Source organism: Pteronotus mesoamericanus, unplaced genomic scaffold (genome assembly GCF_021234165.1).
Source record: "Pteronotus mesoamericanus isolate MK-2021 breed Mesoamerican mustached bat unplaced genomic scaffold, CSHL_Meso_final contig_56, whole genome shotgun sequence".
Taxonomy (NCBI): domain Eukaryota; kingdom Metazoa; phylum Chordata; class Mammalia; order Chiroptera; family Mormoopidae; genus Pteronotus; species Pteronotus mesoamericanus.
In genome coordinates, this window is record NW_026555201.1 from 2,956,165 (window position 1) to 2,977,208 (window position 21,044).

General features: G+C 38.0%; 1 protein-coding gene across 1 annotated transcript in view; it reads left to right on the top strand.

Annotated features, from left to right (window-relative positions):
* Nucleotides 1–555: 555 nt before the first annotated feature.
* Nucleotides 556–21,044, top strand: part of SLC16A7 (solute carrier family 16 member 7) — a 160,595-nt gene continuing 140,106 nt past the window's right edge. Inside the window, exon 1 of the mRNA XM_054580019.1 lies at nucleotides 556–764. The gene's annotated coding sequence lies outside the window, so the exon portion shown is untranslated. The remainder of the gene's footprint in view (nucleotides 765–21,044) is intronic.

The following is a 21,044-nucleotide window of genomic DNA, read 5'->3' on the forward strand; positions in this document are numbered from 1 at the left end:
ATTTTCTATACTCTTCCTCCCACGGTGAAAATTTTATTTTTTCCCTTAGAGTGATTTGGTTGGTGAGCCAAATCTCCAACACTGCCATTCCCGCTCTACCCCTCCCCGCAAAAGACCTCAATTGAAAAATAATCCAACATTTGCCCTTCAAGCTCACAAAGAGAATCTTCCAGTCGCCCTCAAATCTACCAGGCTTGTTCCTTTTTCAGGTTTTTACAGGTCGCATAACTCCCGGGGGTATCTACACGGAGCTACTGCACGCCTGGCTTCTAAGCTAAGTGCCGAAGTACTTCGGAGACGGGGTGTGCGGACCAATCTTGGACAACTTTTCTTTCTACCAGACTTTTGGCTTTCTTGCTTGGTGAAAACTAAAACCTGAAGTGGAGTCACCCGAGCCAAGGAGAAAGTGACTACAGTGTTGACAGACATTTGGAGCATGCTCATTCCTCCTTGAGTCACAGGGTGGCAGTTTGTCCCCCCCGCCCCGATCGTCCAGTCCGGCAAAGCCCTGTTCTTCACCAGCGCATCCACCCCTGCCCCTCCCAAGGCGCGCTCCTCGGCCCCCGCGTTGGCTCTCAGCGGCCGCGCCTCCCCCGGTCCCCGCCGCCGCCTCCTTTTCCTTCACCTCTGGCTGTAGCCGGCCAGGACGCTTCAGGGGACAAAAAATAAATAAATAATTCCATTCACCCAGTGGCAGCGAGGCAAACCGGCTACGGCTAGGAGGGAACGGAGAGCTGCGGCGCTCACCCGGTGCCAGAGACCAGGTAAAGGACTCACCGGGAGGATGGGAGGAGGAAGAGAAGGGGAGGCGCCCTCAGAAAGGAAGGCGAAAGTGCGTCCGCACCCTGCCGCCCCGGGAACCGCAAGATGTGTGAAAATTACTAGCACGCCTGTGACAAACACCCCAAACGCAGTTCGCCAGTGAGCCCTTATATAGACAAAATAATAAAAAATAAAAATTCAAAGCTGCCACCCGAAGAAAGCTAGCGTCACCTGTGCGTGGAGAGAGGCGCAAGAGCTGCGGGGGGCGCGCCGGGCTCGGGGCTCGGGGCTCGGGCTCGGGGCTCCGGCTCGGGCTCGGGCCCGGGGCGCGCCCGTTGGAAAGGCGGGCAAGGAGTTCCCGGCAGGGAGCGCCCCCTGTGCCTGCGTGCTTTCGGCCAGGAGGTGGCCACGATCTGGGCATTTTGCACCGAGGCTCTTTTGGCGCGGTGTTTCAACCTCTCTTTGGCCCACAGTCTCTCGGAGCTACTTCCTGACCGGCGTGTCCCCAGTGCACTTCTCACTAGCATCCCGCCCCGGGCCCGTGAGCATCCGGTGGCCGGGCTGTCGCACGAAGTGGGGGCGAGAGTAGGGCGTAAAGAGTGTCTTGTCTTTTAGCAGACGATCGGGGCTCCGAGAGGCTAGGAGGGGACGAAGTACCTGGGGGGGCCGTTTTCCTTCTTTTTCGGACCGGGTAGCATGGTAGGGTAGGAGGCGGAAGGAAAGGTGTGTGCTGGCGAGGTGTGCGAGGTATGCGAGGTATGCGGACGGGCAGAAGTAGAGTGAGACTTCCCGAGGGCCTGCGTCCGGGTCTCACACTGGGTTTCCTAGTCTGTTGCGCCAAGCCGGGGGTGCCAGGCCAGGCGGGTAGCGAGGGAGGCGGCGGCAGTTCAGGTGTCCCCCGCAGTCCCTCAGCGGATGCTCTTCCGGAGCTGCTCTGTCCATCTGCTTTTCATCTTCATTTCTCGCGAAAGCGAGCACAGACTGGTTTGGCAAGGACAGTTGTGACCAAGGGCCGGTTTCCTGGTAGGGCTAACAAGGACGTTTTGTGGTCTAGCCCAAGGATATTAAAATCGCACACCCACACACACGCACCACTCGAGAGGAAATGAAGAGGGGTTTCTCTACAAGTGTCTGCCTCCATTTTTGCAGAGGCAGTGCTGAGTGGGCTGGGTTGAGTGAGAGTGGGTTGGACTAGTAGAAAAGGTAGTATTTCGTCTCCTCTTCTGTTCCTAGATCTAATAAAAGATGCATCAGAGGAATAAAGTCGAGTACAATGATTAGAGTTATATGAAAGAAAGCTGGGCAGGAGAAAGCAGTGGACGCCAGATGTCCTCTCCTGGCATTGGGCGCTTTATGGCTCTACCAAAACTGTGAGCTTGAGAGGGCTGCAAAGTGCTCTGTCATTGGAACCACAAGTATTTAAATATCCGTTTGAGGGAGTATGGCCGAAAAATCTGAGCTGGGTGGTGGCTTGCAGGGAGTAGATGAGGCTTGAGCAAAGTGACTCTCTTATTTAACCTAGGCGAAGCAATCCTAGCTCCACTTTGTGCTTCTGACATCACATCTAAAGCAAACTAAGTGAGCTGGCATTTGATTGATCTCAGTGAAAGGGAGACATTGTTACCTTAAGCAACTCAGTGTCTTGTATGATAACTCATCAAGTAAAGACTGATATTTGTGAAATTCACATCAACCGTCTGGAATTTTAGGTAGTGCTTTTTTCTTTCAGGGAGTGTTTTAATTGTGGTAAGTTATGTGAAATTTAAATGCCTCTTTTCCCAATGTCCAGTCAGTGAGTCTTCACATAAATGCTGAGTTTATTTCTAGACATGCATTTACTCTTTTATATTATGTGACTTATATTTTTGGCCTTGAGCTCTCCTGTAAGAAAGGATAGCAAAGTAACCTAAAAAAATACCCTTTATCCAGAGTCATATTTTTGGATCATGGATCTGAAATAACAGGAAGTATTAAAAAAATTTTATTGTATTTTGTCCATTACCCCATTATACCCTCTCCCCCTGCAATCACCACACTGTTGTCAGTGTCCATGAGTCCGTTTTCCTCTCTGCTCGATTCGTCCGCACCCTCCCCTCCACCTCCCATAGCATCATCCTGCTCTCTATGAGTCTGTCTCTATTTTGCTTGTTAGTTCAGTTAGTTCATTAGATTCCACATATAAGTGAAATCATATGGTATTTGTCTTCCTCTGACTGGCTCATTTCACTTAGCATAATGTTCTCCAGGTCCATCCATGCTGTTGCAAAGGATATAATTTTCTTCTTTTTTTTTTTACAGTGGAGTATTATTTAAACCATTGTGTACATGTCCTATAGTTGTTTTATCCACTGATATGTGGATAGGCATGGGTTGCTTCCATATCTTGGCAGTTGTAAATAATGCTGCAATAAACATAGAGGTGCTTATGTTCTTTCAAATTAGTAGTTTGGGTTTCTTCAGATATACTCCCAGAAGTGGGTTTGCTGGGTCAAAAGGCAGATCCATTTTTAATTTTCTGAGGTATCTCCATACTGCTTTCCACAGTGGCTGCACTAGTCTGCATTCCCACCAACAGTGAAAAAGGGTTCCTGCATTTTCTTTTAGTTATGTATTTGTTCACTGAACATTTTTTTGAGACATTCACATGGAAAAAGGTAACTAACTTTAGAGTTAGACCTAGATTTCAGGCATAGTTCTGCATTTTGTAAGGTTGTAATCACTTTACAATCTCATCCTTAGATTTTCTTATCTATGCAACTGGGTTGGTGGTACCAACCATGAAGTGCTATTGTGAGAAATAAATTGTACGGAAAACACCTAAAATAGAGATGAGCTATTTTAAAACCCCTAAACCCATTCCATACAATAAACTGTACTTACCAAGATGAATGAGGTTGGAATTCTGCTGTCAAAAAATGTACATCTAGTCATCCAATTTTTCTAACTCCCACACTATTTGCTTTCAACCAGTTTCCTTCTCAGTGGAACAGATATTTATTCCAAACAACATGAAAGGGACTTAGGTGTTGAAGAAATGCTTGTCACATCTGCTAACAGGCAAATCTGAGAAGGGTATCTTGACTTAGAAACCTGTATATTTAGCCGCATTCTTTTGCCCATTGAGAGCAACCTCATAAAATAGATATGGAGGATTTTTCTCTTAGCTATGAGAAGAGGACACTCCGTCCCTGAAGATTATCTTTGCCAATAAATTGATTTCTACTTTTTGAGAGAAAAAGCTGAGCTGTAATATCTCCCAGACTTTGGACAAAAAGACAAAAGGCTAAAAAGACTAAAGACAGCCTAGTGCACTCCCTCTAAGAAGCTGAAGAGTATAGTAATTATAACAACATCTGTACAATGCTCACCATGTTTCAGGCTTAGTGTTACTCTTTTCTGTATATTTTAACTCCTTTTATCCCCTTAATCACCCTTTGATGTGGTCTGCCAAAGAGAGGAATTTAGACACAGAGAGTTAAGTAACTTGGTCAAATAGCACAGCTAGTTAAGTGGCCGAGCTGGGACAAGCACTCTGGCAGTGTTGCTTGAATCACTAAATAGTACAGTTTCTGCCTTGGATGACTTTGAATGAGGATGAGGACTTTGTCAGGTTCTCTATTCCCAGTGCAGTACCTGCCACATAATAGTTCTGAAATGATTGTAGAAAAAACAAAGGAAGGAAGAGGGAGGGAAACAGAGGTGGAGGAAAGAAGGAGGGACAATGAGAATGAATCTGCTTTCTTGTCTACTACTGTAAATCTGTCAAGAAGTCCCACAGGGGTCTTTCCTGGTGATAGAATAGTTGGGATTCTTTTGAGGATTCCTTTGCCTTGTCCTGCATCTAGTCACTTTGTAGAAATTAGAAACTTATTCTTTCTTTGGGATGACAAATTAGCAAAAGTTGCATATACCCAGTAAATACTAAAAAGAAATGTACTTAATGTGGAAGAAACAAACAAACAAACAAGGACAGGTTATCTTCAGGGGTTCTGGGTTCAAATTTAAATTGACCGACTAGTTGAATTAATTTTATGCCACATGGAGTAATACATGTGTGGTTTTTCTGAACAACAAAGAAGATAACAAATGTAAGGTGTCTTCTACTCTGACAAATAAAATGGCATGAAACAATACTGTTACTGGTGGAAGTGGGATCCTTGTGGTGTCATAAGGAAAAGCTCTTGCAAGGACTCACAAGGGAAGATGAGGTCTGGTGGTAAATTTATGTGGGTGATCAATGCACAATCAATAGAGTGAACCTCCTGGGTTTCCAGTGTCCCATCTCTGCCCATCTTGCCATTGAAAATCAGGGCCAAGAAAAGGACCAATGTCCAGAGATCCAGTGCCATATTAAAGCTTAGTACAGTGCTGCAGTATCCAGGGCCACACGGTTATGGAGAGAAAACACATGAGAGCAGAGGATGAATGTGGGTCACTGAGAGAGAGAGAGAGAGAGAGAGAGAGAGAGATAGAGAGAGAGAGAGAGAGAGGCAGCTTCTTTGTTACCCTGGGGCTATAACAAGGAGCTTTTTCAAAATAATCTATCAACCCTGGCTGGTGTGGCTCAGTGGATTAAGGGCTGGCCCATGACCCAGAGGGTTGGCCGTTCAATTCCCTGTGAAGGCACATACCTGAGCTGCTGGCCAGATCCCCAGTAGCGGGCACTCGAGAGGCAACCACACAATGATGTTTCTCTTCCTCTCTCCCTCCCTGCCCCTCTCTTTAAAAATAAATAAATAAAATCTTTTAAAAAAACACTCAACTTCCCAAGCTTTTGCAGGCTTCTGATAGGTCCACCCCTTTACCAATAATCCCTTTCCCAGGTTAGATTGACAGACTTCTATGGTCAAACACCTTCCCCTGTACCATTTTGACTTCTACTGGGCATGTTCCTACCTCCCCCTTTTTCGTCCTAACACTTCTCCTAGTGATCTGTGGGGCTTGGGTCAGAGAAACAGATTGCTGGTTCCCTGCGTAGGAGTGCAAAGCTATAGCTTCCTGATTAAACAAACAGGCTCAGTGTCTGATTCTCGTTACTCTCTTTCTTTTATTAATATCTAGCTAACTATGGTAAAAATAACAGTTACGTTCTTTTATGTCCTTTATCTCCCTTCTTCTCCTAAAAGCCATGCCTCACATACAAAAACAAAAACAAACCAAAAAAAAAAAAACCCCCAAACCTCTCAGTGCCTTTATTTTGAAGTAATCTGTGTTCACCTGAACTTCATCTAACTTGATCAGGACTAATCTTAGGCCAATTATTATATTTAAGCTGGATATACAGTTATCTGGGTTAGTGTTCTACCTCTTCCCAGGTGACGTGGTCCTTGAGAGCAGAGACCAAGTATGGTTCATCTGGGCCTCGGGTGCTGGCGGGGGAAAGGTCGCTGGAGCAGGACAGGGCAGACAGCTCTGAAGCCAGGTCATGGCTCTGCCAACTGCTAGCGAGGGCAAGTTGCTAAACCTCTATAAACTTTGGTTATTTCATCTGCAAGAACATGAGTAAATATGAGTTTGTGTTTCTTCATGTGTAAAAATAAGATCATAGTCAGTTTCATGTGTTGGTTGTAGATATCAAACAAGACAATGCCGTGAAATATTTAGCACTGTGCAGAACACATAAATTGAAATAACTCAGTACATGATAGCTAGTGTTAGGTATTAAATATTTGACCTTATGTCTGTTAGATTGTCACAAGGATCACTGGCTCATTCTTGTTAACAGATTTTTGCGGAACCTTTTAAAATGTAAGTTTCCTGTTAGATAGCACAACAGTGTTAGATTGCATAATAAACCTTCAAACAGATTCCCCTTGTCTGAGAGGTCATCCTAGTTTGCCGTAGACTTTCTCAACACGGTTTGGATCAAAGCTGTCAAGAAACATGTTAAAAAACAACTGCACAAAGTCTTGGTAACTAAAAGAACTTTTTTAACTTTTAGAGAAATTTTAGAGAAAGCTTCATTTTCTCAGTTGGCCCCCTAAATGGTGAACCCCGGTGCCCTGTCTACTTGGCACCTACAATCATAACATGAGAGAATAGCTGACTACGTATCATTGTCTAGAGGAAGAAACACTCTTTCCCACACATATTAGGCTGTTAGTAAATGAGAAGTTATGTGCATTTAAGCATAAACTCTAATAATCAAGAACATTGGGGGAAAAACAAGTTAAATAAGTTTAACTTAACTATAATGAAACTAGTCCAACTTGACAGTGCTAATGGGTGCTTGGGTGCTCCAGACCTATTCATAAACATAAGTATCAGTTTTAATAAGTAAGGCATATATTTTTTGAAAATAATTTTCCTGTCCTAATTCCAAAACTGTCTTACAAATGTTCTAATTAATATCTTTTGAATCCCAAATGTGTTCATAAAACTCTTACAGGACATTAGAGTGACAGCTACAAGATGTTTGTATAAGATATTTTTGTTAAAACTTTTGGGTAGTTAGAATATTACAACAAAAATATCTGTGTGCTTCAATTGTCTAAACTGGTGATGCATTTTTTGTAATATTAGGCATTAAGATGTCAATTTTCTATTGAAAATGTTTAATATGAGTGGTAAATGCAAAAGGAGGCAATTGTTTAAATAAATAAAGATCTGTATAAAATGTTGGTTTTTTTTAAAAAAGCATTTTATTTCAAAAATTGGCTGTTTCCTCTCCTAATAATACAATGAAATGTATTCTTAATTATCTATACCACTACTCAGATTCTGATTAGAGTTAATATGTAGAATAATTATAATTTGTTTTAAAAAGCCACCCTACAAAGTAATTTACTTGAAGACCTATTTCATTTGAAACTACATGAGGTAGAGATAAACAGTAAAAGTAAAAGATACGCAGGTACTTTAAAAGCTTCTAAGGGATGAACTACATTAATGATATTTACCTTATTTTAAAATCAGTTCTTCAAGATTTCTGAATCTGAAGTTCTATCAATTTTTCTCAAATATACCAAAGTCCATTTAGTAATAAGTGGCTTTATGTGACAGTGTTTCTCAGCAGGTGACACTTTTCGTATTTTCGGCAGATGTCATTTCATTGTGGGGGACTGCGCACCTCTTTCATTATGGGACCTGTGGTGTCCCTAGCCCTCTGTACCCCTCATGCTGGCAGCTTTCCCTCAGTCATTGTAATTACCTACAATGCCTCCTCATTTCCATTTAACCCTTGGGAGAATAGAACTAGTTGTGGTTGAGAACTATTGTCCAATAGCATCATATGAAGAATGTTTAAGAAAATTATCCTCGAGATCAAAGTATCTTCAAATAATAAATTGTTTTGCTTTTCCTTCGAAGGGTAATAAAAATAATCTCATGCGAAAATACTTTGATTTGAAGCAGGAAGGTCTTTCTTGGAAGGTATATATAAGTATTAACATTTAATAATCAGGTTATCATGAATCTCCTAGGGACCAAATCTTCATTTGTTTTAAACTCTTAACAGCCTTTGGAAAATATTAGCCCCTGCTACTTCTCAGACTCCACTTTTGGCTTCTCTGCCCTCTGTGTTCTCCTCTTTCTGTTCTGACTGCTCATTTGCAGCTTGCTTGGCTCTCCTTTCACCTCTTACTCTCTAAAGTATGTGTTCCTCAATTTCTGTTTTGAATTTTGCTTCTGTGTATATTCTATCAGTTGGCAAAACTCATCCTTTCTTGGCCTTGGCTTTCACCTCAGTAGGAAAAACTCCCAAGTCATTCTCTTCAGCCCTGACCTTCACATAAACTCCAGGCTGACCTTTCAAAATGCCTTGCTGGACAGCTCCCCTTTACTGTGGCTAACACTGCCAACATCCTGTGGTCTCTTCTGGACTTTCTGTGTCTTCCTTCTTTCTGCTGTCCCTCTACTTTTATTAGTTTTAATATTTTACTGCATTCTAGCCTACAAGATTTTGAGGATCCCCTCACAGTCAGTTGCTAAGGCTTGACATTGGCATGTCCAACGTTTCCCCTTTTCTGATTTTGCCACAGAGTCAGGCACTTTTGATGTATTTTCTAGAGTCATGCTGTGTAGTTTCTTAGAGGGTCTTCTCACTTCTAGTCCCTTAGTACACGTGAATTCTGAATGTGCCACCGGATACTCTAACTGAAGTAGTTCTCCCTTACCTACATGTAAATAACACTAGTGACTCCTGTTACCGAGGTCGAAGGACCAACATTTCAGTCCTTGTTATTCCAAAAAGCTTTTTTCAGGCTCATCTCCCACTGCCATTGTACTCAAGTCAAACTGAACTCTCCCCTTGGCCTCATTCATATCCACACCACTATACCTTTGGTCATACTGTTCTTTCCTCTTAAAGTGGTCTAACTTCTTGCTATTTCCATATCTAACTTTTATGTCATCTTCAAGCTGAGCTTAAACACCACCTCCAACTTTTCTCTGAAGCCCCCAGATAAGATGAAGAAACTTTTCTAAAGTTTCAGTAACATTGCATTTGTAACCTGTTTTATTTGTTTTAAATATTATAATTGCATTTGTATAAGTCTTCAGTTTCTTCATATACTCCACATTTCTGGATGTCAAAGTTAATATATTCATATTGGTGGATTGTGGAGTTTCAAGGAACTTAGAGGACATCTGTTCTCACTTTTATATATTGTTTCTTCCGCATCTTCAATAAATAATCATCTATTATTTACTTTAAGCATGAACACTGAGGAAGCCTCTTCTTTTTAAGCCAGTTACAACTGTGACTCAGTTCTTATTGCTTCTACCTAGGGTCCTTACTCAGCTTTCCAGGGCCACACAAAATCCCCTTCTGGGTTTATTGACAGCCTGTACATATGTGATGACAGTTCACATGTCTGTGTTTCCTCTATTAATCTAACATACTCTCTTTTTCTACTTGTTCTTTACATGACCTGGGTAAGCCTTTTTTTTTTTTTTTAAGGTGGCTGTGTTTTTAGAGGTATTCAAGGTTAAGAAAGTGGAGAATTACACAGAATAAGCCAGGATGAAAATGATTGTTTATGAATAAAAGTGTTTGAACTCATTCATAACGGAACTAGCCGTCAAGATGTATAGGGTGATCTGCCTGTGGAAGAACCCACTGTTATTTCATGGCTGAACATTTTCCCTCTGTGGCCCTCAGTGTAATGAATGAATAAATGAATAAACCACTGGAAGGAAGGAAGGAAGGAAGGAAGGAAGGAAGGAAGGAAGGAAGGAAGGAAGGAAGGAAGGAAGGGAGGGAGGGAACAAGGCAGGCAGGAAGGCTCACTCTAAATTTTGGTTATAGTTAGAAATTAGCCACTTGGTAAACTTATCCAACTTTGTAGACGACTGTCATAACCAGTAAGATGACAAACGTGCCATGTGTACATATGTGTATGATACACGAAGTTAGAAATACTAGACCAAAGAAGAGGCTATTAGGTTAAGCTATAGAGATAACCTTTGAGTAAAAATACCTTGCCTTTATTGAACACTTAGATATGCAAAGCATCCTTTTATGTGTTTATTTTAAATGTTGTAATTAATCTAATCTTTAAACCTTATGACTCTCATTTTACAGATGAGTGGATTAAGGCACAGAGGTTTAAGTATCATGCCCAAGGTTATGCATCAGTGGATGGATCTTGATTTGAACCTATTAACCACAAAATACATTTTCAATATTAGTATTTTAAAATATTCATTGACACAGTAGATTTTAAGAGATTCCAGAGGGAGGAAGTTTGAGAAATGTTAAAAACAAACAAACAAACAAAAAAACTAGTCAGCTATAATGAGTTACTGTTAAAGCATAGAGTCAGCAGAATGATAAGGCTTCCTTGTTGTTTAGAAGATATATCCGGAACCAAACAAAGAAGCTTAGAGAAACTAATGACCTCTTGTGAATTTAGGCTGAAGAACCAGTAGGGCTTGAATAATAAGTCCAGAAAATGATCCCTCCAGTGCTGGTTGAAAGGTGGTAGGGGCAGAGCGTGCACGGTGCAGTGGGACTCCCGTGGAAGCCCCAGCCTGTGGGTGTGGGGGGATGAACAGGGCAGGGTCTGGTGAATTCTCATGGATGTCTGTATGCCATATCTGTAAGGAACGGGGATTTTAAATAGTCTCTCATATATTTCAATCCAGAGAGTACAGTTCTTCTTTAATAACTGTTTATTCACCCACTGTGCTCCAGACACCATTTTATTTTATTTTATTTTTCAATTATAGTTTACATTCAATATTATTTTATAGTAGTTTTAGGTTTATAGCATAGTGGTTAGACAATCGTATACTTTACAAAGTGTTTCTCCCAGTGTTTCTAGTACCCACCTGGCACCATACCTAGTTGTTACAATAGTACAGACTGTAGCTCCTATGCTATTCTTCACATCCCTGCGGCTATTCTGTAACTATGAGTTTGTACTTAATCCCTTTACTTTTTTCACCCAGCCCCCCAATTCTCTTCACCTCTGGCAACCATCCGTCTGTTCTCTGTATCTAGGAGCCTGTTTAAATTTTATTTGTTCATTTATTTTGCTGTTTAGATTCCACATATTAGTGAAATCATGTGGCATTTGTCTTTCTTTGCCTGACTTAGTTCACTTAGCATAATACCATCTAGGTTCATCCATGCTATCACAAATAGTAAGATTTCATTCCTTTTTAATGACTGAGTAATATCCCGTTGTATATATGTACCACAACTTTTTGTCATTTATTGATGGGCAGTTGAGTTGCTTCCGTATCTGGGCTATCATAAATGTTGCTGCAGTGAACAGAGGGATGTGTGTATTCTTTCAAACTAGTGTCCAGGCACCATTTTAGGTGTTGGAGGGATGCCTGGGAATAGCATGGGCAAATTCCTTCCAGTCTTCAGTCACACAAATAATTGCACATATTCGCCAAGCAAGGTTAAGCAATCTCTGTTCTTGAGTTAACTTCTTGGAGATATCCAGTGTCATCTTTTCCCTGCAGCTTGTTCCATTTCTTAGTTCCCTTTTTTTCTTTTTTCTCCATCTCCATTACATGTTGGACCAGAGACTCTGTAGACAGATAGAACTCATAGGAATTTTGACTTATTAATGTATAAATTGTTTAACCAAAATCAAAATATGTAAAACATGTAGGTCCCAATGTCTTCATTTTGAAAAATGTAAACAATAAAACCTATATCATGGGGTTGTTGTTGGAGAGCAAATAAATAATGTCAGTACTGATGAATGGTAATTGTAATTGTTTTGCTCATTTTTACTATCTGTGTTTTTGACAAAGCCTTTTTATTCTTGAGGAATTTTATTTTGTGCACAAGTGTTTATAATGTTGCTGTTCACAGCCTGAACTAATTAGATTTATAAAGCAACATCAACAGAAACTCATTGACTTTACAATAATGTGTCTCTTCCCAATATGGAAAAAACCCTCGTTTTTGGCACATTCAGTCACTGGTATTAATGTTGCCAAAATATTTAAGTGCTGATTTTTTTTTAAAAGAAAGGTTTTATTTATTTATTTTTAGAGAGAAGAAAAGGAGGAGAAAGAGAGGTAAAGAGACATTAATGTGTGAGAGAAACATTGATTGGTTTCCTCTTGCATTCCCCCAACGGGGGGCCTGGCCTGCAACTCTGGCATATGCCCTGACTAGGAATTGAACCAGTGACCTTTTGGTTTGTGGACCGATGCTCAATCCACTGAGCCACTCCAGCTAGGGCTGTGCTGAATTTTTCATTTAGCCACAAAGTTAGTAATGTTAATTGGGACTACATCCCAAAGGAATTTTAAGGTGAACATTCCTTACTTAGTTGTAGTGGTGCACAGAAGCACATTTAAAAGCTATCACTAAGAAAAAGACAACAATCATTCTATTATCTTGACTTAGAGATGTTTGTTCATATTAAGACCAAAATGTATGCCAACATAATTACTGGTACAATTCACATATTTCTTATGTGCTTGATCTTTAATATAAAATGTTTCTAATCCTTGTTATTGCCAGGCAAGATATACTATATTCATTACAGAGAGAGTAAGGGCTCAGCAAGGTGAGGCTGCCCAGTAGAGGACCCTGAGTCACTGCTTCAGTAGGTGTTTTGATGCAGGTAAGATGCTAATGGCAACTAGATCTTACTCTCGTATCTTAAATCAATTTAAGTCAGTAAATAATTAAGCATTGTTATGTGAAATATGCTGCACAGAGTCCTGAAAAAATATGTATAAAACATCTTTTCTGACCTTCTGAAGAGACTGTACCTTCAGAGATACACTCTGTGCATGTACTATTTAAAGGTCAATTCAGAAAAGGATTTTGTCAAAATAAATAGTAGAGATCAGCAATCTTCTACAATAGAGGCTGATGAAATATAGCCTCTGGGCCATATTCAGCCAGCTGTCTGTTTTTACAAATGAGGTTTTCCTGGAATATAGTTACCAATATATTCTGTGGCTGCTTTCCAACTTTGCCAGAGTAGCTATGACTAAGCCTGGAAAGCCTAAAATATTACTCTCTGGCATTTTGGAGAATGATATTTGTTGATTTCGGCTCTACGATTTTGGAAGAGGAGATTTACTATATGATAGAGGAATCAAAGGAGACTTTAATGAAAGAAGTGGAAATATTTTGGAGCTGAAGTATAAGTAATATTTAAAGTGAGATGAAGAGATGGCCATTGTAAGTGCCAGAAACTCAGAAGCAGAAGCAAACACAATGACAAATATGAAAGCCTACTGAAGCATAAGAATCATATCACCATGTATGAGTCATATAACATTATAGCCATTTGCCTATGAGAATATTCTTGTCAGTGTTTATCTAGAACAGTGGTTCCTCAACTTGAGACATTTGAATCAATTGGTGAACTGCTTAAAAATAAAATTTTTGTTTTATTCTATAATCTGTGATACTAAAGTTATAGTCCATGTGGAAAATAACTGACCTAGAATATTTACTAATTTGATAAAATGATTAAGTATTTTCTGTTGAGGACAGAGAATATATATTTTTGTCTCCAGTGTTGTTACTACCTTGATAAAAATGCATACATGCTGGACATACACTAATAATTTTTGCTGATAACTAGTTACAATAAAATACTAGTATTGAGCACACAACTAAGTGACAACACTCTTCCAAGAGCTTTTGTGCTTTATCTCATTAAAAAAATTTAAAAAGTAGCCCAATGACGTAAATATTATTATTTATAGAAGAGAATACTAGGATCAGATGGAAAAATGATTGACTTAAGACTACAATACGAATGAATAGATTCTTTTTATTCAATATGACCAAGAAATTGACTCTGAAAAAGAGAAACTTCTGGCCGTAAGATACAGATAGGAATGGACTTCCAAAAATTTAATAAAAAAATTTGTACTGTCCCTTTGGGGAGTGTGTCCCCGCCTTTCTTCCCCCACAGGCGTGCGTCTCCTAAACTCTAAGAGACCCCGCAAGGCTTGCAACCAGAAGGGCCAATGGGCAGCAGCAGCAGCTAACCTCAGGCAAATCCCCTGAATCTGCTTCCAAGGCCCCTCTCTCTGGCTCTCCATTGAGCTGACAGCACCATGCCTTGCCTCGCTTCCTTCCTGTAGCATCTCTAGAGAGCCAAAGCAGCCCACCCAGGCTCTCTCCTGTGGCTTCTACCTAAAGCCTCCCTTGTTTCACAGTCTCCAGCTTTAATAAACGTACTCTGAAAACAACCACCACAAAAAAATAAATAAAAGAAGAATTTGCCAATTTGTTCTAGTGTAACTTAATACTTTTCTATTAAAAACATTGTGCCATATTTTTATGAAAGTTGAGTCTGCTTTTCACTACAAATGCTTCTGCAAATTTTTGTTACAAATACTGATGCTTTATTTGACCAGAAGTGTATCTTTTTTCTCTGCTTCCTTTCTGTTTCTGTCACATTCTATCCACAACTTTTCTTTCTTTTCCTTGCTTATAAACATTCAGTTGTTTGTATTGTTCACTTTCCCCTTCCTTTTTCTAATATTTATATAGGTCCCGGTTTCTTATTGCAAAGTCTTTTCAATGTGGCAGTAAAGTGCTTGAATGCATTTTCCTAAAGGGATGGCCTCTCTCAACAGAAAAAAGAATCAGTGCAAGTTAATACCTGTTTCTTTTCCTGAACTTAAAAAGCAGCAGGTACTGCAGAAATATTTGCATATCCCTAATTGATATGACAGAATAATAAGCAGATAGGAAAAGGTGAATGTTTCAGAAGACACCTCAGGGAGTGTGAGAAAATATAAGTCCCTCTCCCTTGGGCCACATTAGCATCTCAGTGGAGAGTAATCTGGCCACTTGTGCCGCAGGGAGAATGTTAATTACACATGGTAATGGTAATGGCCTGTTCTAGGAGGATTTACAGATCTGAAGCTCATCTAAATATTTTTTCCTTTTTTATCGTTAATTTCTAAACAACATATGTTTTCATTTAAGAAAAAAAAATACTGCAGTGCAGAGACATGCACATTTCTTTAAATTTTATTTTTATCAATAACAGATTTGTTACTCGATCTCAGTGAGATATGTGGGCACGCTACCTACATTTATTTTCAAATGTTTCCAGAAAAAGGGAAAAGACACTTCTATAGACCTAGCATCAATGAAAAAAATGACTTTAAATGCTTAGAAACCTAATATTACTGTTCATTAGGATACTCTAGTATTTATGATCAACATTTTTATGTATATTTGGTCTTTCACGTTCATTTAAGTGTGAATATCCCATCCAACTTCTTTAGTCTATAAGATATTTTAAATTATTTCACATTTTATTGGACCTCTTATTTTACTAGCTTTTGTCTTGAAGCAGTAATGCTTAATGTCCCCTCAGCTATACCTTCTGATATTGAGGTCTACAAAATCTAAATTTGAAAAGGTAATTTTTGTATTATCTTGGAGTCTTAAGGATTTTCAAAAGGATTTACCGACTCATGTGTTTGGAGTTGGAAAAGGGGAACGAGAAGACCGGTGACATATTCAGGGTTAACTCTGTGCCAGGGATACGGCTGTGGGGACTGTGCTGCATCAGCTCCTGAAAGTCTCAACAGCCCTATAACTAATTTAGGATGGAAATGAAGCGCCTGATGTCTCAGATGGGTTAAGTAACAAAGCTCTATTTCCAAAATCTACATTTTTTTCCCTCCACTTCATGTAGTCTTTCCAGATAGAGTTGAATTCTCCTTCTTTGCACACACATTTTATAGAAAAGAGAAATTATGGGAAATATAAAAGAGAAATTCTTAACATTCTATTCTTTTTTAATGTGTTAATTAAATAAATCATGTCTGTAAATACCAAAATCCACTCCTGGAAAGTTTTCTTAAAAAAAAAAAAAAAGACAATTCAAAGAATTTGGAAAAAAATGTTGGCAAAATTTTATGTAGCTCTTTTACCAAATTGTTTTAATCTGTTCATGCTGCTATAACAAAATATCATGGCCTGGGTAGCTATAACAGCCGCAATTTGTTTTTCATCCTTCTGGAGTCTGGAAGTTTGAGGCCAGGGTGCCAGTGTGGTTGGATGAAGGCTTTCTTCTGGGTTGCAGACTTCTCATTGTATTCCTGCTTGGCAGAAGGGATCAGGGAGCTCTGCGGGGCCTTTTTTTTTTTTTTTTTTTTTTTTAATAAGGCACTTATCCCTTCCACAAGGGCTTCACCCTCATGACCTAAATACCTCCTAAAGACCCCACTTCCCCAAAACCGTCACTTTGGACATTAGGATTTTAACATATGAATTTGGGGGCCTCAAACATTCTGATTTAGTACACATACATAATCCTTTTTTCAAAAATGTTAACCCTATGAACTGTCTATGTTGGGACTGATGTAAGGCCAAGAAATCAAACATACGTAGTTAACACTAGTGCATTAGGCCTATGTCTAAATAATTGAGATTTAAATATTGTTATATTTTGTTTTATTTTATTTTTGAATACTTGATTAAGCAAGTACATTCAGCTCCATTTATACCTTAATAAGGAAGGAATCTACAAAATAAAATCTTATTAATAATTGTTTCATTAAAATAGTAGAACTTCATTATGATTTGAAATTCAATGTAAAAACCCATCTTAAATTCCATTTCAAAGGGACTTGGGAAGGCCCTCATTATAAGCAATTTAAGCTACTAGCCATAACTTAATGATAGGAACTTTGAAGATGGTGCTATCATGAAATTCCAGCATATATGTTTAAAAATCTGTTTTTTTCATAGTAACACATAACCTCAAAATATGTGACTGAGATACTGTATGTTTCAAAATGTGAGGCAGCTGAGTTGAACATTATGTTTTATTTATCAAAGCTTTATTGTGTCAATACTCTTAAAATAGAGTGGGACTTTTCTTTGCAGTTGACAATAAAATATAATTTGTGCATTTGAAATATCATCTTACTTGACTTCAATAAGATATCCAAACATTGAAGTGTAGGAATATAATCAATTATTATTACTACCTACTGAACGGTATTTTATAAGAGCTGATGGGGAAAACAAGAAATCTCCATGTAAACAATTTTTATTAAATTTGTTGGGATTATATTGGTTAATAAAATTACATAGATTCAAGTGTACATTTCTATAATACATTTCTGTATATTGCTTTGTATGTTTACTACCCAAAGTCAGTCTCCTTCCCACACCATATATTTGACCCTCTTAAACCTTTACCGAATGCTCCATTCTTAACTGAATACTTTTAGGGACAGATTAAGAGCACAGACTATCTCTCTGTTTTTAAGACAGTGTATTGCATATAGATTGTAGTATATTGAAACCAAGATTCTAAATCCAATAATCCAAACAAAGATGAGTTGTGCAAATCAGAAATTCAGGCTTTCTTGTATCATTGGGTTTCTTTCACGAAACTGGAACTAGAGACCCAAGTTGAAAACTTACTAGGATTATGACCAATAATCTTACTGAAGATTATTAATTTTCCTGAATTAAACAAATATGTTATTGCGAGATTGATTATCAGGGTTAGAAAATTTTTACATGAATATTTTGGTTCCTTAAAAGGACCATCTTTTGTAATTAAATCATTAATGATTTCAAAGGGAGTGGTTCTCATGTCCTCTACATGTTATTAAAAGTCATCAGAATAATATGAGGTGGTTGAAGTGCCATGATTTTTTAACTTTATTTCATAAAAGAATTAAACTTTTTTTAAAATCATACATTTTTTGTCCTATACAGCCATCCCCTTTTACATTTCTGAAAAGTTTCTCAAATCCCTAGAAATCTGAAAATAAAAAGACACAACCATACAATTTCTTAATTTTTCAGTATAATTTTTGTTTCAAATATGCCTGTGGTTACTAATAAAACTTTCTCTACCTTAATTTGACATTGACTTTTACCTTTTTTTTGTTTGTTTCCTTTACAATCTCTTGTAAGAGGGATTTCCTGGCAAGGTTAAAAACAGGAATGCAGAGAAAAATATGTGCCAATATTTACAAACATTCAGAGGCTAAGTTCGCTGCCTCTGTGAAACAAGTATACTGTGTGTCACCCGATTGTACAAATAATGATAAGAACACAGTTGCCAGACATTCTTACCTTTGCTATCCGCTCCTGTTCTTGAAGTGTCATGGACGGCATTTCCAATGTCCCAGAAATCTGCCCTTGACTTGTTGCTGAAAAAGTATCCTAATCAGCATAAAGACTCCTGGGTAGCTGACACTTGTTTTTTCTCTACTTCACTTTGTTTATGAGATGTGGACTTACCCTGTGAACTCTAAAGTGCCAGAGTCTAAAAGAGATGGAAGACTGCTGGAGCCAGCTTATTGCCTTATCTTGGACCCTGGCCTGGTTCTTGTTCCATCACTTGACTGCTGAATCTTAGCATTGACTCTGGCCAGGACCGAGTGACTGTTCCCTGAAATGCCCTTCAGTTTTACTGGAAGGGGAAACTACAAATAATAGTCATGGGAACCTAACAGTTGCCAAAAGCCAGACTGATAAAGAAGAGCATAAAGGACAAGCAACAACATGATGTCTAAAGTGACTCGCTTGTAGCTTGACCACCCTGGGCCTGTTGACCTTTAGATATAAATACATAGGGTAGGGATTTTGTTGTACAGCATTTCACTTGTCAAATAAGAGAAGAACTGGAGGCACTTACTAATATATTTACTGAAGGTGGGAAACACCAGATTGTACTTAAAAACATCATTTTATGGAAATTCTCTTTGCTCCTGACTAAAGCATTTTATTGTTTACTTTGAAGAAAAGTAAAAAGTTAGACAACAAAAATCATTTGTCATGCAATCCAGATATTCAGGTAGATGACTAAGAGTGTCTAAATTTGCATTTATCCTATACAAGTAAGCTCTCAGCTTTTCCTGAATTTATTTTAAATTTTGATAGTTATTTTAGTTTTTTAATGAAAAAATACTATGTCAGATTTTTTTTATAAATACAAAAAAAAACCCAGTTTAAGTTACATTATTTCGATTTTACTGTGAAAATAACCCTATCATCTTCTTGAGGCTGCATGATTCTGTTCCTTAGTTATTCAATTGTTTCAAGTCAGCTGTTTGTAAGGACAAAAAATAAAGAAAGGTAAATAGAATGAGGTAGGTGAACTGAGTAACTTTTATTCTGGAGAAAAGTATTATCCAAGGAAATGAAAAGAATTTCAGAATTTATGGAATAAGCCCATATTATGAGGAGAGCTAAAATACATGTAACATATTCTCACAGTTCTCCTAACATTTATTATTTAAAAGGTATCTAGAACTCATTTCCACTTAATATGTTATACTTAATAACATATTGTCTCTCATCATTACCCAGTTAAAAGTCATATTCTGTCTGATAATTTACTTAAATGGGTGAGGTTTTATAGATTTTAGTTGTTACATGTTGTGTAATAAATACAGTTTTTGGAGAGATGGCTGGCTAACTTTATTACATAATCTATATTTTTTATAATGTATGATATTGTGTATTAGTATGTAGTGTGAAGACAAAATCACTTCTTTTTCTAACATTACTTTAGGTTCATTTCTCCATAAAGTATGGAATAAAAAATTTAATCTGCGTATATTTTTCCTCTATCCTTCAAGTCTTTAGTCATGTGAATATATTACTTAAATTAGTGTACATTCATAAGATTTATAAAGGCAAATGGTTTCTTATTAAATATATACACCTTTCTCATCCATCATCATTGATATACTCATAAAATTCTAGTTGGCTTTGGACAAGCAGTAGCCTCCAATCTACAGTTTTTCAGGTGATGCGTTAGGTTCAAAATTTTTCCAACTTATTTGATTACAGATGCCATTTTTGAACATAACTTTAAAGCACTGAAATTTTATGAAATACTATTTAGGAAATATAGCCTTGAGGAAAGATTTTTGTATTTAAGACAAGATAGATTTTTGAAAGTATTATTTATAAAGCACTGAATGTGCCTGGAGGATAACTAACTCTGGATTACATTTTCAGAGTTGTGAACCTGTGACATTCTCAGGTATTCAGAGTAGGTAGTCACTGTCTCCATTTTCATAATAAAATGACAAACATTAAGATCATATAAGGTAATAACATTTTAATATTGTTATAACAGTAATAAAAAGTAAAATGACAAATGGAATGATTAAAGTGAGGAGTTAATTGCTGAGACCTGAGGTCTGGCCTAAAAGACTCGAAACTATTTAAATCTAACTTCATTACTAGAGACTAAATGAACACTTCCCTTGTGAGGTTACTATGATTATTTTGTTATTAATATTGTTTATATGTTTATCTGATAAAGACTTCATGACTTCAAAGATTTCCTTAAAGACAACTCAGCATCTCTAAATCATTTTTTCTCACTGTATTCTAAAGCTTTATTTTATATACCCCATGATCAAATGCTTATTAAACTACATGGCTAATTAATATACATTTTAAAACATAGATGCTTAGTATTTTTTTATTGCTAACGTGTTTCCATGTAATCTTATTCCATTCTTTCTAACATGACTGAAACCAATAAAATTAAAAATATTGTTGTACTCATAATGGTAGGGCTAAAAGATAATTAAAAGTCACCTGCATTCAACACCACACTGGACTTTTCCTTTCACACTTCCTACATATTCCAAGGAAATGAAAATAAAGATCAGGCAAAACTAATTTTCCTCAAGTAGAATGTTCTCTTTCAATTCCAAAATGCATGACTGTTAGCAGTCTTCATTGTTCCATACACACTTATTCTGTGTGATCTTCTCTTCTCAATAGTGGTTTTGGAGATAACATGCATGTGGATATGAAGGTCAAGCACTTCCTAAGAGAAATGCATGTGACTTTTGCTGACACCGTCATCCCCATCTCCTTGCTCACA